This window comes from Topomyia yanbarensis, chromosome 3 (genome assembly GCF_030247195.1).
Source record: "Topomyia yanbarensis strain Yona2022 chromosome 3, ASM3024719v1, whole genome shotgun sequence".
In the NCBI taxonomy this organism is placed as follows: Eukaryota; Metazoa; Arthropoda; class Insecta; order Diptera; family Culicidae; genus Topomyia; species Topomyia yanbarensis.
Window position 1 is genome coordinate 366,794,003 of NC_080672.1, and position 17,532 is coordinate 366,811,534.

The window sequence follows — 17,532 nt, forward strand, 5'->3', positions numbered from 1 at the left end:
TGAAGAATCAGACGAGCTTTAGAAAATTCCGAAGAACCTTCCTACTGTCAATGTTATCTGTCAGTGTCAAAATGAACAAACGATCTCTCAAAATAGGGTAAATGAGCTTTTATTCATCTCATTAGTCAAGATGTCACATTGTTTCGTTGCTAACTCGACTTAGAGTGATTGGATTGCGTTTAAATAGGTATCATCATCTTTGCTTCGTTCCTAAGAAGTAGTTAAAAATTTTGCCTGGAAAATGTAAAATTTTCGCGCTTGAGCGATGCGAAAAGTCAAGTACAACGTACCCTCATACTACCATTTGAACTAATGCGTTGAATAGAGATAGCAGATACTGTTCCATTTTGATAGCCGTCTTCATTTTTCTTACATACATTCTGCTTCATTAAAGAAAACCTGTTGGGATGGATTAAAGTAACTGGTGTTCAATAAAAAATGAGAATGATTTCAATACCTTTCTGTAATTAAAGTAAAGAGCGTTTTTTTTCTCTCCAAGAGAATTGGTCTCTGGAATCCCTAGCAATGGGTTTCTTTTATTTCTTTTCGCTCGGGTGCTGTCAGTTCAATCGAAGATTGCATCGAAACAGCAAGCACTCTGGGAGCGTGTTGTGTGGTTTTACGAAACGCACGGTCATCGTGGAAAAAAGTTTACGGTAGACCACTTTCGAGACGAAAACGTGCCCGTGAGTACAGTTTACCGGATCCTGACATCCCTGAGCGTGGAGCGGAAGGCGAGTAGTGGCTGTCCGGCGAAGATAACGACGAAGAAGAAGGAAGCGTTGAAAAAGCTGTTCGACAACAAGGACAGAACGAGTTTGCGTGACACCGGCCGAAAATATCACTACTCTCATAACTTGATTCACCGAACCCTCAAGATGGAGGACATTATCTGTTGGAAGAAGACTAGGTCCCCCGAGTACACGGACGAGCAGATAGCGATCTTCAAATCGAAGTGCCGGTGGATGACGAAGAACTACCGCGGGACGTTGTTCGTGCTGGACGACGAAATATACTTTCCGCCCTCGAAGACCCGCATTCCCGGAAGTGACAGCAAAAATTTGAAAAAAGTTCTGTTGTACATCGCCATATCGGACAGAGGGATTCCAAAGCCGTGGTTCAAGCCGAGCAGTTTGGCCATCAATCAACAAGTGTACGGATAGAAAGTACGTCTTCTGGCCGGACAAGGCGTCTTCCCATTACGCCAAGAAGACGCTGAAGTATCTTGAGCAGAAAACAGATACCGTACGTGCCGAAAGAAAGGAACCCGACCAACTTGCCCGAGTGCCGTCCTATTGAGGATTTTTTCGGCTCCCTCAGTGCCCTAGTGTAGAAAAATAACTAGCGGGCCAAGGATGCGAAGCAGTTGATCACCAGGATCCGGAATTGTATCCGGAAGATGGACGTCAGTGCCGTCCAGCGCTCTGGTGAGACTAAGTTGCGTCGTACGGCTAACCACGGCCCCTTCTCCAATATTCATTCACGTTTTCTTTGAACAATAAACATTGTTTTCAATTAAAAAAACTGGATTCGATGAAAATAATTTTTTGGTTTTTTAGCTATGTGATTGAAAAAATTCTGATTTGTAATTGAACATCCGTTAGGTTTATGACCAATCAGTCTAATGACCATTCGGCCTGATGACCACTCGGCTAAATGACCATTCGGTCCAGTTACCCAGAACCCTCGAATACGGAGACAGTTTGTGTATTTTGATGGTGTTCTCTAGTTGCACCAATCGTCCCGGTTGCTTGCCCCGCAGTACTGACAAGGTTGGCGATGGACACGTGCTACCGATCGATACAAATGTGTTAGCTTCGAAAATCGCTTCCACCTAAAAAGTTTAGGTCGGATCACCTCCTTATGCAGTAGACACGACTTCAGCATTGCATCGGTCGTCGCGCTTACTGAATCTGAATTCATGGCCCGTTGATCTTCGGTCAGATATGGAGGATGGTCTTCATCAGGTGTACTCCGATTACTGCTGCCATCACTTAGAACCAGTCTTCCCATATGCACATCGCACACAATGTTCGCATTGGTTCTGTACTCATATTAAACCCACATTTCGTTTACGAACTCAAACACGCTATTTCGTACCTAAACACAACTGCACAACTGAACCCCATGTACGTACACGGTATGCGTACACATCGGTGCGTAGCACCAGTTTTCTCTTTCTCACTCTCATCGTCACTAGCGCTGACTCTTGTTGCCATGTACGAATCGTTCTCGTGTACGCACCCGGTGTACGTACACGGATGTTTGCACTAGAGTGTGCACATCGTTGGCTTGAGTTCGATGTTCGAGGCGAACTTGTACATCGAGACGAAGCATGTTTGAAGTTGCACGCGTACACGAAATTTTGTACACAGGTACAAAATTGTCCATGTTCATGGGAAGTCTGCTTGGAACCGTGGGATGGAGTGTCTTATGTGGAGCTACCTGTACAGCTCGATACTATTTTAAATGTTCCTTAGCGTTCAAATTCTTCAAGAATTGTGCTGAACACAGCGAACACGTCGCACCAAACGTAGCGACGCCCATCAAATACAAAGTCCCGGATCATCATGGTGAAACGCCTTCGTCAGATCCGTACAAAGAGCAATCCGTTTCTCTCAAAGCCAAGGAACACGTACGCCGTGGATCCGAAGCGTCGAGCTCCTCCCAGGTCGCTTCGTATATGTACTCTTCTGCTTGATATTTAGAATGCTGTCTTCTCCCACTATCGCCGATGAACAAATCGTTCTGCAAACGCCTCCCCAAACACAGCTATCAATAGCTGTCCGGGGACTCTAAATATTCGTACTTCCAGAGAAGCCTCGTCTCGCATCGCTTTGTGGTTTCCATCAGGATCCGATTTGCTCATTGAACTTCCGCAGACTCAGACCGGGCGACTTTCCTTATACCCGGGCCTTCGGTTGAGAAAAACTGCTCTACGATCTAATCTAGCGTACCGCAACGAATATTGTGGTAAGACCAGCATGCTTACGGTGCGCACGTCCGACAAAGAAGCTCTAGTTCGTTTCAATTGTAACTGTTCTATTTACACAGAAAGGTTGAGTTCCGTTACGTGAGGCAGTACCAAGGCCTACTATATTGCGTTGATTTAGTTAGAGAGCATTCCTCTGAGCATGCCCGCGCGTTGGTAAGTTTTCGTGAACGAACGCGTCTGTACAATCGTGCTCGTACGATCGCGATTGTACGATCGCATTTGTGGCAACGTGCGGAGTTTACATGATTGTAAAAGTGGTTGCATGATTGCGAGATCATGACCGTAGGTATGACAACGAACGGATTTATATGATGCGTATGATATGGCATATTTATATGCGCGAGCTCGTTTTAGTATACGTGTAGGCGTATATGTTTGATAGAATTACGAATGACAGGATAAAATTATCCAGAGCCAATGATGACTTAGAACTCATTAATACTCACAGATCGCGTTGTAGAATTAGAAGAAAACAGAACGCTTTCCACACTCACCTGGAAATAGATAAAGAAAAGACACATTATTAGCATGATTATTTTAAAGTTTTAGGGTTTATGGTGACAAATTATTATAAATTTTATATATAGTTGTTTGCAAATAAAAGAAAATCGATGTTTCACAGTATGACAAAATCTTAAAAATTTAGATGGGGTTGAGAATAACTAAAGGTGTCCCACATTAAAATGCATCACGGAAAAACGCTGTAGAAAATAACCCACAGGGTATTTTCTCTTGAAAATTTGGGTAGAAGCAGTTTAGAGTGTATTGTTTATACTGTATTTTTATCGCTGTCAGTTTTTCGAAAGTTGGACAAAATGGCGTCATCCGAAAAGTTACGTCGCGAATTGATTTTGCCCAAGCACCTGAAAATCCTCACCTCTCTCGTCGGAACATCGGAAAACAACTCGAAATCGTGCAGTCGACGGTGATTAAACGTTTCAAACAAACTATTACTACTCTGAGAAATGTGATCAGAATGGATGTTCTATTAGTGAACAGGATCACAAGCGCGTAGTGAAAGCGTTTAAGTGGAATCCCAATGCTTCGGCCAGGGATGTTGGAAGTTGAATCTGTTCAAGTCTTTCGTTCAGAGAGCTAAGAACCGGGAGGGATTAAATACGTACAATGTGCAAAAGGATCCAATCCTGACGAACTGAAAATACGGTGGGAAAGTCACGGGCACGATAACTGTACAGCCAGATCCTGGCTTCCTTAATTGTCTCATCAAACTCATTTGGTTTGACTTTGCATCTGTGGTTGTAAATGAGCTGTCAGAAATTTCCTAGAATGTTTACAATAGTCTAATTACGTGAAAACGTAGTTAAAGACAGTCTAAATTGATGTTTTGTCAGTTTTTAATAATATCGCTACATAACGAAGATATATGACAAATTCATTTTCCGTCGTCAATGTAAAGTGTCCCTGGCAGCACTGCTCCATCAGAATCCAATCAGACTAATTGCAATAACTTCAGTTGTAGAGCGGATCCTTGTAACTGTTAATACTCAAATGAAAGGCAATTGTTTTTGTAAGCCAATCTTGCCTCAATCAAAAGTTATAGCTTTTTAAAAGTATTGTTGTCCACAAACAACATTGGCATGGAGGAGTTGATGAATGTTGATTTTCTCTAATACATTCCTTACCATTTCCTTTACGCCATTTCCTATGCTTTGAGGACGTTCTATGCTACTTCTAAACACCTTCATTTATGGTCAGCTTCCTCTTAAAGTTTTTTCGGATACATTTTCGCTCTTCGTCATTATTCACATGCTTCTGGTAGAATCTCCAATCACTTTCATTTCAATGGATCTGATCAATGCTGATGTTCTTACAGATGGTTTTTGCCCATTTTGATGCTTCCGTGGAACTAGTGATAAAAGTCATCATTCGTAATACACGGCCCTGAAACAGTTAACAATGGACATTATCTACCAAACTGAACTGAATTCGCTATATTTGTTTATATTAGATGACATTTGCAGCCAAGTTTCGAATATAAAGGTAGAGCGGTTTTCCCCTGTGGTAGTGTAGGGCAACTCTTTTCAAACTCACTTTACCTATCCGTTTCTAAATTAAACTTTCCGACAATCAACATAACCTTCCAAAACATCCTGTATCAGACGTTCAAAGCTACCTTCACCTTCTAACCGAGCATTGATTTAATTAGAAACAAGCAAACGGATACGGTAAATTCAATCGCATGTCAACTTGAACCGAACCGCACTCCGAGCCAAAGAATAGTTTCATGCTCCCTCCTCACGGCCCACACCCTCCTGCCCACTCCAGTCGATGCAATCAACCTATCACGTCTTCAGATTGGCACATGTCCAAGTCCATCTACCGACGCCTGCCACCTACCGGCCGTCACCCCCTGCCATGCCTCCTAATCTCCGCGCTAATTGAATCCTGCGCAATTGCCGGTCGCTACGTGCGTGCGTTGTTCCCGTTCCGGGTCTCTTACTACCGCCGTCGCCACCGGCTCCCGGTATAGGAACCATTTCTAACGCACTTCAGCTCTCAGTCAACATTCCATTGGAGCGAAGGAAACTAATTAAATTTATACGAGCCTGGCTCAGTGGACAGGACGGTTGGACGGACGGTCGGTACTAACTTTTATCCACGCATGCACGCATGCACGCACACACACACACTCGCACACTCACACCCGGTTCCTACAACACTCGAGAGCCAACCCCGGACTACATGATGTGGAAAATTAAAATCTCTTGACGTGTTTTCTCCTCCTAACTCCTCTGGTAGAGCTGGGTGGTCCGGCATTGGAGTGAGATCACCTGGCTGCAAGTGTGTGTGTGCGCGGTGTGTCGTGTGGTAGAATCAGAGTGCGGGGATAAATCATTATTTCCGAGTAAATCCTCTACCGCCCTGAACCTGACTGATGCCAGTGCCAAAGCCGACCAAAGCGACCAGCCATGGCCATGGACCACGAGCAGGAGAAGTCTCAAGTTGCACACGCCAGAATAATGAAACTAATCATCGGTATCGGAGCGGAAAAAGCTCGTCGAACGAAAATTGAACTGATAACCACCACCACCAGGGGGCGGTCGGAATGGAACCAGGGTTGGACACGAAAGGGGGTTTCTTTTGTGACGTACATCAGCGATGTAGGAAATTGTTTGTTTCGACGCTGATGCATTTGTCGATAGTTCAGCGGGGTCGGCAGGTAGGTGTGGTCCGGAGGAATACGTGTTCCGGGCGAACAAATGTCCTTGTTAGATGTATAGCTGGAAAGAGATATTAAAATTTTAGTTTCTGTCGTTCGCTGTGGAATGTGTGCACGAATGTGTACGGAGTGTAGTTTTAAAAGTCAGAGGAACGTCGATCGCAGGAGCCTGCTTTTTCCCGGGTGATGGTGACGGAGGCAACTGGTCTGTCGGCTTTGGGCTTTGTGCTTAAAATTGAAAATTTGCTAGGATGCAAATTAGAAAACAACAAAGCAGGCTAGTTCGGGAGGGGGGCGAATTTTCGGTGTGCGCGGTGATGACGGGTAGGAAAGTGCCAAAAGCAGACAAGAGGGGGTATGCAATTTCGGAGCCCGTATCCCGGAACAAGATGTGAACATCTGAAACCACACTCAAGCAATTGCATTTCTCATTTTACGCACACACGAATTTCCTGTGCTTTTGACGGTAGAGGACGGTAGGGGAATGAGTTTGCTATGCGGTCCAGTGACTGTCATGAGCCGAGCACTGCACGCACTTTGGCCTTACTCTAGCGACAGGTCTGCAAGTGACCTGCATTAGCATTCGTGTGTTTGCAACAGCAGAACCCATTCTGCCGGAGGCTGAAAATCCCATTCCGCATGCATGCATATTCATCGTATCTTTCGGCTCCGCTGGGAACGGTTCGGAATGTATGTAAATTACTTTACCGAGTTTTGGGGCCCAAATCAACCCAGCAGTCCCGCCGCCAGGTCGGTGCTGGTGTCGTTGACGATGGCGAAGGAACCAAAATCTAATTCTAATATGTGAAAATGTACACCTTCTTGCGTTTCCGGCCCAGCTTATCCATTTGGGGAAAAGCACACCGGGGTGTACTGCTGTGATTCGAATTTCGGACGGAAGAGAAAATTTGGTTGTACTTTCATGTGAATTTACCTGTGAGAACCATAGTTTTTCGACGAATTTTCAAAACATTAAACTAAATGCCCTCGTTTATTAGTTTGATAACCGCTAATATTCACTTTGTTTGAATCACATCAACGAATATCTCAGAGAACAACAAAATTAAATCAGTGTTTGGTTTATTAAGAATGATAAACAGGAAGAGAAAATGTTAATGACAGTTTTGTTCCCGCCTACTATCCGATTTTCTCCGTGCTTGCATGCAACAACTACAGTTGAAGCATGCCAAGGGGTCATCCCATTTCATGATTACATAGTTCTCAAAGAATTTTACTATTAAAGTTTGTAATTGTCCAAAATTCGAATCAAAACGGTACCTCCTGCAGATACAGGTGGCTGGATAGCTTTTCCGAGCTGAAGATCGTATGTGCGACCGACCGACGGACCGCCTGTATGTGTGCATCAGGAACCGCTTTCGCTGTACTGTGGTGCGATGTGCAAGTTTTAGATTATAATTTTCCCTTTCTCTAGCTAGACCGTCAGGAAATTTACGGCCGCTGCTGCTGCTGCTGCTGCTGCACTTTAGTAGACAACGGCGGGCGCACCACCCGGACCGTTTTTCGATCGTTGTTCCTTAGTGCACCGCACCAATGGAACTTCGATGCAGCATCGCACCGGGACCGCTCGCTCCGGAGGTAAATAAATTATTTATTAAACACGTTTCATGTCTGCGTATAGAGTGAGCTTGATTTAGGCCTCGGACCGCAGCCTAGCCTAAGCTCGATCGTATACCGGAAAATCAGGGAGGTGGGAATTTTATCTAACTGAGTCGTTTGGCGCACAAAGGAATACGGCGGTACGAGGTCCGAATGGGGAATCCTAACAGAACCGAACTAGGGACTGGACTCTCACGCATGTACCCATCTATCTCCGGTGGTAGTGGCACTGCATCTTGCCTTATAACGATCCGACCAACCGGAGGCTGTGTCTGACTGTGTGCAATACTGCAGAACATGCCGACGACGACGACAACGACGTACGGTACACGGTGCATACGAAACGAACCGGAATGAGTTATGGTGCACTGACGAGGAAAATGATAAAATTTATTGTGTACACTACACTCGCCTGTCTGCCTGCCTGCTTGCTTGCCTGCCAGTCTGTAGTCTCTGGCCGGGATCGGAACGAAACGAAGTCCGCAAACATACAGAATCCGGACCGTGTATGTGGCGGTGTTTGGCCGTATAGTTCTAGAAAGCATGCGTGCGATGCACACGCAAATACGTGCACACTCTGGCATGCGAACACACAGGAAGAAGATAAACATTTGCGTCAGGATGGCAAATAGTGGTCCTCTAAGGGGAGGATCGGGCAGAGGGAGTTAGGACTGTTATTTATGCTTGCATTCTAGACAAAGACCACTATCAGTAATTGTTCCTTCTTCTGTGTGAGCTTGTCCGATGTCTGCATCGAAATGCGGGTCTTGCTATTTTACAAACGTACGCCGATTTCTTTAGGTTAACGTTTGATCAGCAAATAGGTATACTCTCGATCGAAATACATAGCAATCTTTATCAGATTTCGTTCCACCAACGACACGACTAGACACTTGCATTCCAAAAGTGTATCGCAAATCGGACTACCCCTCAGTGACTGAGGTAACTCGTACTGTCAAATTTGCTATTTGATTAGAAAATGCATGAAACTAGCAACACTTATGAATCTGTTATTATTTTTTCCAAATAGCCCATAGTTACCGTAGCAACCTCTGGGTACGCAAAGGAAAATAATGAGTATAAAAACAAACCGAAAATTTTACCAAAGAAGCAATAAATTTGATTGACTTAATCGAAGGTGAGCAAATTTCGATTGTAATGTTAATTGATTTAAGTAACACCTTATTTTTATTTCAGCAAACAAATAATCATGTACCTGATGCAGCACGACGAAATCAATCTGTTAGATCCGATGCATGTTATCGTCCTCGTTATGTCGATAATCAAAAGTTCCATGTAACAAGCAGTGAAATAGCTGAATATGGTCGAATGATCCAAAAACGGTGAAGTGACCGAGCAATCATTTGCGCAAAATCGACCAGCTAGAGAAACCTTTCCTGAAGTGAATCTACAAAGTGAAATATCATGCGACGATAGCTGGGGAATGGCGATGTGCCCAAGGAAAGAAGTCTGTTCTTTACGGCCAAGGTATTAGTTAACACGCCTGGCAGAATCAGTGCACCGTTCATGGATCCCATATTACAGGTTTATTCGACAGTTACCCGCTGCTTCGTGAGTTGGATAAACAAACTGGCAATCAAGATACAAAATCATCGTCCGATACATTGAATTGTACAATAGAAAAATCTTAATCCATTGCAGACCGAACATGCGAAATCGTTTTCGCATCAGCTATCCCTGTATGTGGGGCTCTATTCTCACAGCCACGTCACCTAGTGATGAGGGAAATATCCTTCTAGTCACTAGGTGACGTGACTCTGAGAATAGGGCCCGTGATGGTCCAGTACGTCTACGTGCACCTAAATGAAACATTCCTGCCGACGTCGTATACCATTTTGCACCAGAGAAATGTCACAAATAAAAAACTTTTAAACCTAATCGTGTGCCTCGACTCGGCAGACGTTCTTTATTATTTATCTGTGCGATACAGTTCAACTTTATTTATCAAAATATATCGCCAAACCCGAAAGGTGAGTTGTTAACTCTCCAGACGTTGCAAAAATGGCTCATCGAACTGGCAACCGCTAGTGCTTAAGGCTAGTTTATAGTTCGGGAAATGGGCCACGGAATTTGATCAAGGAAAATTTTCCGCCGAGATCTCTCCAAACTGCAAATCAAAAGCTTTGCTGCTTCTAAAAAATTACATTATCCCTTTCGGAAAAAAATTCCCCGTCGGAAAGAGTTTTTGTTGAATTGTTCCCGGCCGGTTTTTTGTGTGGAGAGTTTTAAAATCCCGTGACGTTTCCCGCGGTTGGGTTTACACTTCATGAAAATTGTCATTTTTGTGTAGACTCATTTCCCGCCACGGGATTTTAAATCCCGTGCTTCATTTAAAATACACAGAGGTCGAAATCCAGTGACATTTCCCGAACTGTAAACTAGTCTTTAAAGACGATTTCGCTCGATTTTCAGAGTGACGTGCACTCAGCGCACCAGCGCGAATGCTGGAAGGATAATGATGACATTTTGACCGTAATTTTGATTCGATGCATCTATTTATCATCACCGGGTAGTTTCAACATTAAGGTATATTTGTACCATAAAGCGGCCGGACGCCCCGGATTAGACGGGACAGTCCCAGATTAAACGAGCTTATCCTGTATGACCAGGTGTCCCACATTTTCCATTGTTGATTTTTATTCGAAAATATTCGTATGATGTGTTCATTTTGTACGAAACAGTCATTGAAGGTTTTGAGTAGGGGTTCCTAAGCCAATTTATTTTGATTCGCACGGTGTCTTTGTCGACTATTAGTGCTGGTGGACTGGTGTAATACACTGGCATCAGTAATCCTGTATATGTTAAAGCGTCTTCCACGGGCAGTAGGAACGTCACAACGCGTTCTTCTATGCTGGATGCTTCTTTAAGGGTAAGTCTCCGGAAAACCCAAATTCTCTGGAAAAACGGAAACCTTTAATCGTCGTGTTTTGGAGTTTCAGAACAGGTGACGCTGGGTGTTAAATTGATCGCATGATGCATTTTCTCCGGTTTCCTGGAACTTAAAATCGTGTTTTTATGTAGTAGCTGTTTTGACACCTACAGGGAGAGTGCTGAGCTCACTTTGTTCAACAAATTTCATGCCTTTGGGTTCACTGGTGCAATGAAGCATGGTACATTTGGAGTACGATACTCCCACATCCCCTGCCATATTTTAGGCAATTTTCGAGATGAATATGTTGAAAGTCTGGCTCTCAGCGTGTTAGCGATAAGAGCGAAAAAGTAAACAGGAACTGAAAATGTAAAAATAAAATTAATAATTATTTGAGTGATATAGGTTAGGGTTAAGAGTAGAAAATTTACAAGTTGCTCGTTCTTTCCGCCCCTAAATGTATCTGCTGGTCCTTTGAACAGTTTAATCACAGCCCACAGGTGAATCACAGGGAAGGTGATAAAAAAGCAAACGGATTATTTTATTATTAACTAAGGAAAATATCTTTTTTGGTTTTCGCCGTTTTCGCGTACGGGGACCAAAATGTTTCTAAAAAATCAAATTTTATCCAAATCCAACAAAAGCTTCCCTTTTCCGAACTCGCATTTGTTTCTTGCGGCAAACGAAACAATGTTTTCTTTCCTAGCTGTTACGGACTTTGGTTGTTAGGATATGCAAATAAACATTAAGAAAATTGAGGCAGTGTTGCGTGAGAAATTCATATTTCATCTTTATCGAGGGGTCGCTCAATGTACTGGTAACTGGCGAGTAACTTCGTGAACACTTTTTCTTCGAAATTTTTCATGAAGTTTCAGGTCGTGTCGTTGGTTCCACCTTTTGCAACTCAATTAATTTAAATAGACAGTGTACTAAGCTCGAGAAAATTCGTTTGATCTTTCTTTACAAATTCCTTTTTTCAAGTCTGTCATGTCTGTTTAACTAGCAAACAATAATCAAGGTAAGGTTTAATTGCTCGAGCTGTCAAGATAATTTAGAAGGCAATTCGATTAAATTTTTTCGGCAATTTTTTCCGTCCAAGCTGTATTTTAGGTTGACAATAGGAAAGCCAAAAAACGGAAGATGCATATTTTCTTTTTTTGTTTCGATTATAGAGGCTTTAACCCGAAAAAATGCTCTCTTTTCAGGTTAGAAAAATGTCAGCAACGATAAATAACCTAAAACTCCAGTGTCAGTTTAGATCAAATTATATAAATCTTTTGCTCCCACCTTCTGAATTCATTTTGTTTCTCATCGAAGTATACACAGAAATCAGTGTCATCTTATTTGTTTGCGTTTTAAAATCACCACGAACCACAGCAGTTGGGAAAAGTAATGTACGCTAAATACAATCATCCATAAACTGCAAATGCCTAGGATTTTGTTTACAGATTCTATAGTGGTAAGAGCTGTTTATTTTAAACAGTAGACTGTCTACTGAAGTATCTGTTTTCAAAATTGATGAAACATGATGACTTCATACTCATCGTGTAAACAACAATTGACTACGCAGTTGTGTTAGTGCGAGGTGGAGGTTAAATTGGAGGTTGGATAACCGCTGTGTGCGTTTATTATTTTGTATACATATTAAAAACTGTCAAATAGTGCGTCATTTTGTAAGAATGTGGCTCGAATTCCTATTTTGTTCCTAGACCAATTCTGCCCTAAGAGTGCACGGAGAACTTATCGAAGCATGCGTTAGCCAAATTCAAGAAGTGTTCAAAGTCTGCACTGTACGAGTTAATAGCAAAGTTAGGAGAAACGTATAGTCATGATGATGTGCTAAAATCCCGACGAAGAAATGATTCCTTCAACCGTAGAAACGATATGCATCCTCCAGACATAAAACAAGTCGCTTTCTGTACGCGATATTACTAAAAAATTGGATGTTAACATTGGAACAGTGCAAAATATCAAAAAGACTACAAGAGGAAAAAAAGAGTACAAGAAAAGGAACAGTAAAGCATGAACTCGCTCTAGTAAAGCCGGTGAATCGCTGCATCCTGATAGAAGACAGACCAGAGATGCTTCAGGTTCTAATAGTATCTCAATGACGCTGAACGGTAGTTTGGAAGCTAAAAAATATCGGCGTTTTTAGAGCACATCGAATTAATATGCGTTGAATGTCTTCAATTCATGAGCTCCCGACCAGTTGTGTTCAAACTTGATGAGTTCTTTTTTGCAGTTATCGCACAAACAACCTTTCTCAGGATTCAGAATTATTCGGTTGTTGACACAACACCTGCTGAAAATATCAAATTGCTTTTTCAAATAAAGTGTATTCGTTTGGTTTTTAATTGTATTGAAGATTACAAGGTTATCTGCATACGACAACCGTGGCCCTTTAATCTTTGAAATAAAAAATGAATAGGTGTGGTCCGAGATGACTTCCTTGCGGAATACCATTCATCACGACTAACATGAAGAATTTATAAAACTGCACATAGAGCAGACCTTCCAAGGTAAATGTCGATGTTCTTCTTATCTCCTTTGTTTTGGATTGCGAAGATGAAGACTGCTATCCATAACTGAGAAAAAAATTGCGGCTGACCCGTGACATTCGATAAAGTTGGTCGAGTGGTTCCGCCAAACTGAACTTTAGCAAAATCACAGAGGGAACACCATCCAGCTCGGGAGATGGCTTCAAGTTTGTATGCTGTTGATATAATATTCAAGTGCTCCACGCGAATTTCACCCACTGACTGTTCAAGCTGAGCCATGCTACAAGCGACCATGTCGATCTCCTGCGATGACAGAATCTTATCCACGAACACACTTGAATACTTAGAAGCGAACAATTTGCAGATAGCATGCGAATCATTCCCAATTCTACAATTCCAAAACATTGAAGAAGTAACAATGATTGATTTATAAATCAGAAACATCAGCCTCCTACCACAATTCGCATCGGCCGATGTTTCATAATTTACTCCTTTCAATCTTCGAGGTATTTCTAGGTTCCCTTTGTTCTTCGACACGTCCGTGCAAGAGAGATTCATTCGCTTACAGATTCCAAAAATAAATAATAATTAAATACGAATACTTTGCCTGCGAAAAAATGATTTTCATAGACACATCACGTATCGAAGAGTACAGTGGCTTCGGGATCCTCCTGTTTTCGTGTACCTCACAGAAACAACTGCCATCTAAAATAGCCTGAACACTTTGCTCACTGACCGTTGTTTCATCTTCACTAGCAGTCTAAGAATTTTTCGAGGGATATACGAGAATCTCTGTTCGTTTCGAACATTAGAACTTTAGATCATATTATAGCTTAAAATTAAACGTAACATTTGTGCAAATAATAGGGGCGTGTAATGCAAAATATACATCATTCAACTATGTACAATGGTTGTAAATGACTTTTCACCAGTTTTCCCAAATGAACATCGTACACAATGTTCGCTCTGGTTCTGTACACATATTAAACCCACATTTTGTGTACGAACTCGAGCACGCTATTCCGTGCCAAAACACTTGCACATGTTCGCCTGCACAACCGAACCCCATGTACGTACACGGTTTACCTACACACAGGTTCGGTGCACCACTTTTCTCTTTCTCACTCTCATCATCATTAGCGTTGACTCTTTTTGTCTTGTGCGAATTGTTCTCGTGTACGCACCCGGTGTACGTACACAAATGTTTTGTGCTAGAGTTTGTACATCGTTCGCTTGGGTTCGATGATCGAGGCGAACCTGTACATCGAGACGAATAATGTTTGAGGATGAACGCGCGCACGAAATTTTGTACACACTTGGTACAAACTTGTCGATGTTCATGGGAAGTCTGCTTTTCACAGTACCTAATGTACCAAAATTTCGAATCAGGACCGCTATATAAAATTTAAAATGTAATTTACGCGCGCATATATTAAATTACTACACCAACTGACAAATAGTTCATAAAGAGTGTATTCACCTTTTTGAACCATTTATAAGTTCATTATTGTTTTTATTTTGAAATCGAAGTTGGAAATTTGGTTTTCAAGACAATATAATTGTACTATTGTATCATAATTTGATAATTCTAATGAACACAAGAAAAACCATTCCTGATACAGAGATAAAATGTTTCTTGATCTAAAACGGCATTATGCCCAGTTACTGCGTACTCAAAAACAGTCTCTAAAAGTGTTTGTTTTTCGGATATTGGTGTGTTGACACAAAAAACCTTCGGATCTGCCCTCAACCAAAAATGGACACCCTGCTCACATATTGTCTCATACTGGTCCACATTTCGCTCACATGCCATCTTCATCTGGTACACACTGATTCAACGTGACGTTTGAGAGTTAGATCAATTTGATACTTGTCTTTTTTTCTAGCCGCATGTATCGCCCCTGGATAACACGAAGTTTGACTGACAGAACTACATTCGTGATCGGCAGGTTGGACACTTAACTGGATTACTTTTCAGTGGGACCTCCGCTAGCTGGACTATTGTCTAATTAATAAGCATCTGAATGTCAAAATATCATGTCAATTGTTAAATTCACTGCGACAAGCAAACTGACAAGAGTAAGAGATGTGATCAGATGCCATTAAGCTACTAATGTCTCTTATATCAGTTTTTGATGTTTGTCAGTTATTAGGTTCTTTACTGACTCGGTTAATCTCACTTTTCTTGACAGTTCGCTTGTACTGTTTACATGGACTTAGAAAAATTTGAGGACGACTAGATTCGCTCGAAGCAAATCGCAAAGAAATTTTCCAAGTCCATGTAAACAGTACAAGCGAACTGTCAAAAATGAACATTCAGTTCATTTGTGACGTCACCGTAAAGTTTCAATTCCAACTAGCGAATCGTTAGATGGGCAGGAGCTGTGTGTGACCCCAGCAGCGAATCACGACTGTACTAAAAAGCTACACTTGAATCATTTCTACTTATTTTTGGATCGAAATCATTACAGTTAGAGAAAAAAACGTTTTAATATTTACAAAAAAACACCACTTCAATAACACGTACAATTTCGAGACAGTCGTATGGAATGAAAGGTCCATGGTAATCCTGCTTTGATTAATTATTATTGCATCATCGTCATCAGACATTCGATTAATTTCGACCTCTAGAATATTGCGTTTGAGTTAAAAACAACACACGGAAGTAGCATAAAACCGTGCGGCAGAAAAAATAGCCCTCAATTCAAAGTTTGTTCACATTTGGAAACTAGACTGCTGACATTTGAAAAAAAAACGCTGAATTGATTCTTTGGACAAAAAAAAACACAAGCCAATACACGGCATGAGCTGGCAATTTATTCCGAAAACAAAAACAAAGCAATCCGGCCGGAAAACGATAAATGACTAAACTGCCATAATGACCCACGGTGTGGAGTGGGTGCGCGCACTGCTGCGCGCTTATAGCTGCGGGAGCGGGGGCTCGAGGGGTTTCCGTACACATCGTATGAGCGCGTTTCAAAATAAACCACTACAAAGGCGTAGGTAGGTAGGTGGTACACGCAAGTGGCCCCCCGCAAGAATTGTTCATCCCTTCATGATTAACTCGATTCTGCGCACTAACTTCAGACCTCCCCCCCTGCGTAGTAGTGCTTTGCGTGTATGTGTGATTGGCGTGAAATGATTCGGGAGGTCGTCGTCGTAGTTGCGTGGACCCAACACCAGTGTAAGCAACCCGTGTAGAGCAGATCCCGGCGACAAACTGTCACAAGTTTGTGGCGTGACTCAACTTGTGTCGCGGCGTAGGAAAGTGAACCGTAAAAACAATAATTAGTGTTCACTGTCAATTTGATGACTAAAACAAAAAAACGAATAGAGAATTTGATGACTGTTCTTGGTTGGTGCTGGCGGATAAAAATAGTCGAAAAAGAGGAACTTTGAAAACTTTGTCAGTTTTATCCATTTTTCTTCAAATTTACGTTATTTTCTAATTATGAAAACAAAGCATGCGATGATAATCAAGTTGGCTACCAATGGTCAACTGTAACTCTTTGAATTTTGTGACAATTAATGCTGATTTCGTTTTTAAATCAGAGTTGCTCTAGGTTCGCTCGGAGCTGTCACTTTTATATGGAAACTGTAAACATTAGAGCGAACCTAGGGCGACTCGATTCTAAAACCGAAAACAGCATAAGATTTCGGACATTTAGATCACCACTTTATTGCTGATCATAAATTTAGAATAAAAGAAAATGTTACGAAAAATCTAACCTGATGACAATCTCAACGAAAAGTGCCAATTTAATATCCTCGTCGGAGTTAATGTCTATATTCGCTTCAAAAAAAATAAAATGAAAACATCTCACGGTTTGTCGCATTTTAACGACTGACAGTAAAGATTATTAATCTGTCAGTGCGGTGCTGATGTCAATCTCTATTCCGTCCCTAATTAGATACTGCCGCCCGTACTGGCACGTAAAACATGTGACACTTACTCGAACCAGATCAGAAGATTGACGACTTTTCAATTCGGTAAGTGGCAATAAAAATAATTAACAGAGTCATTAAGTTATTTAACTATCAAATTTTATTTCTCTAGTTTCGAGTCGAGTCGGTAGGGGGGGAATCTATACCTAACGATCCGCCGCGGTGTCAAACCCGTACGAAAAAGTCAAATTAGACAGTTTGTCTGCGCCGGGAAACTCCGAAACTGTGTTGTGGTGGTGGTTATTAGCTCCAGTAGATACGTCGAAAGATGAAGGAAACAAATCATAATAAATGCCCCTTTGAGTGTAGCCCAGACCCAGGGGCCTAACCCGGTTGGGTTTAGCTCTGCTGACGGTTCCACGTAAATGTACGCTTGAAATGAATAAATCATTTTGATTAAAACATA

The 17,532-nt window shown here is 41.9% G+C and overlaps 1 protein-coding gene and 2 long non-coding RNA genes across 4 annotated transcripts in view; 1 reads left to right on the top strand and 2 right to left on the bottom strand.

Annotated features, from left to right (window-relative positions):
- LOC131690847 (methylcytosine dioxygenase TET-like) overlaps positions 1-17,532 on the bottom strand; it is a 574,639-nt gene that overhangs the window by 106,677 nt on the left and 450,430 nt on the right. The gene's annotated exons all lie outside the window — the stretch shown is intronic.
- LOC131690851 (uncharacterized) lies at positions 8,684-9,679 on the top strand. The gene is made up of 3 exons (XR_009305642.1): positions 8,684-8,931; positions 8,991-9,281; positions 9,339-9,679. It is a non-coding gene; the product is annotated as an uncharacterized LOC131690851 (long non-coding RNA).
- On the bottom strand, positions 10,320-11,510 carry LOC131690850 (uncharacterized). The gene is made up of 3 exons (XR_009305641.1): positions 11,115-11,510; positions 10,875-11,044; positions 10,320-10,812 (listed from the first exon to the last, which is right to left on the bottom strand). It is a non-coding gene; the product is annotated as an uncharacterized LOC131690850 (long non-coding RNA).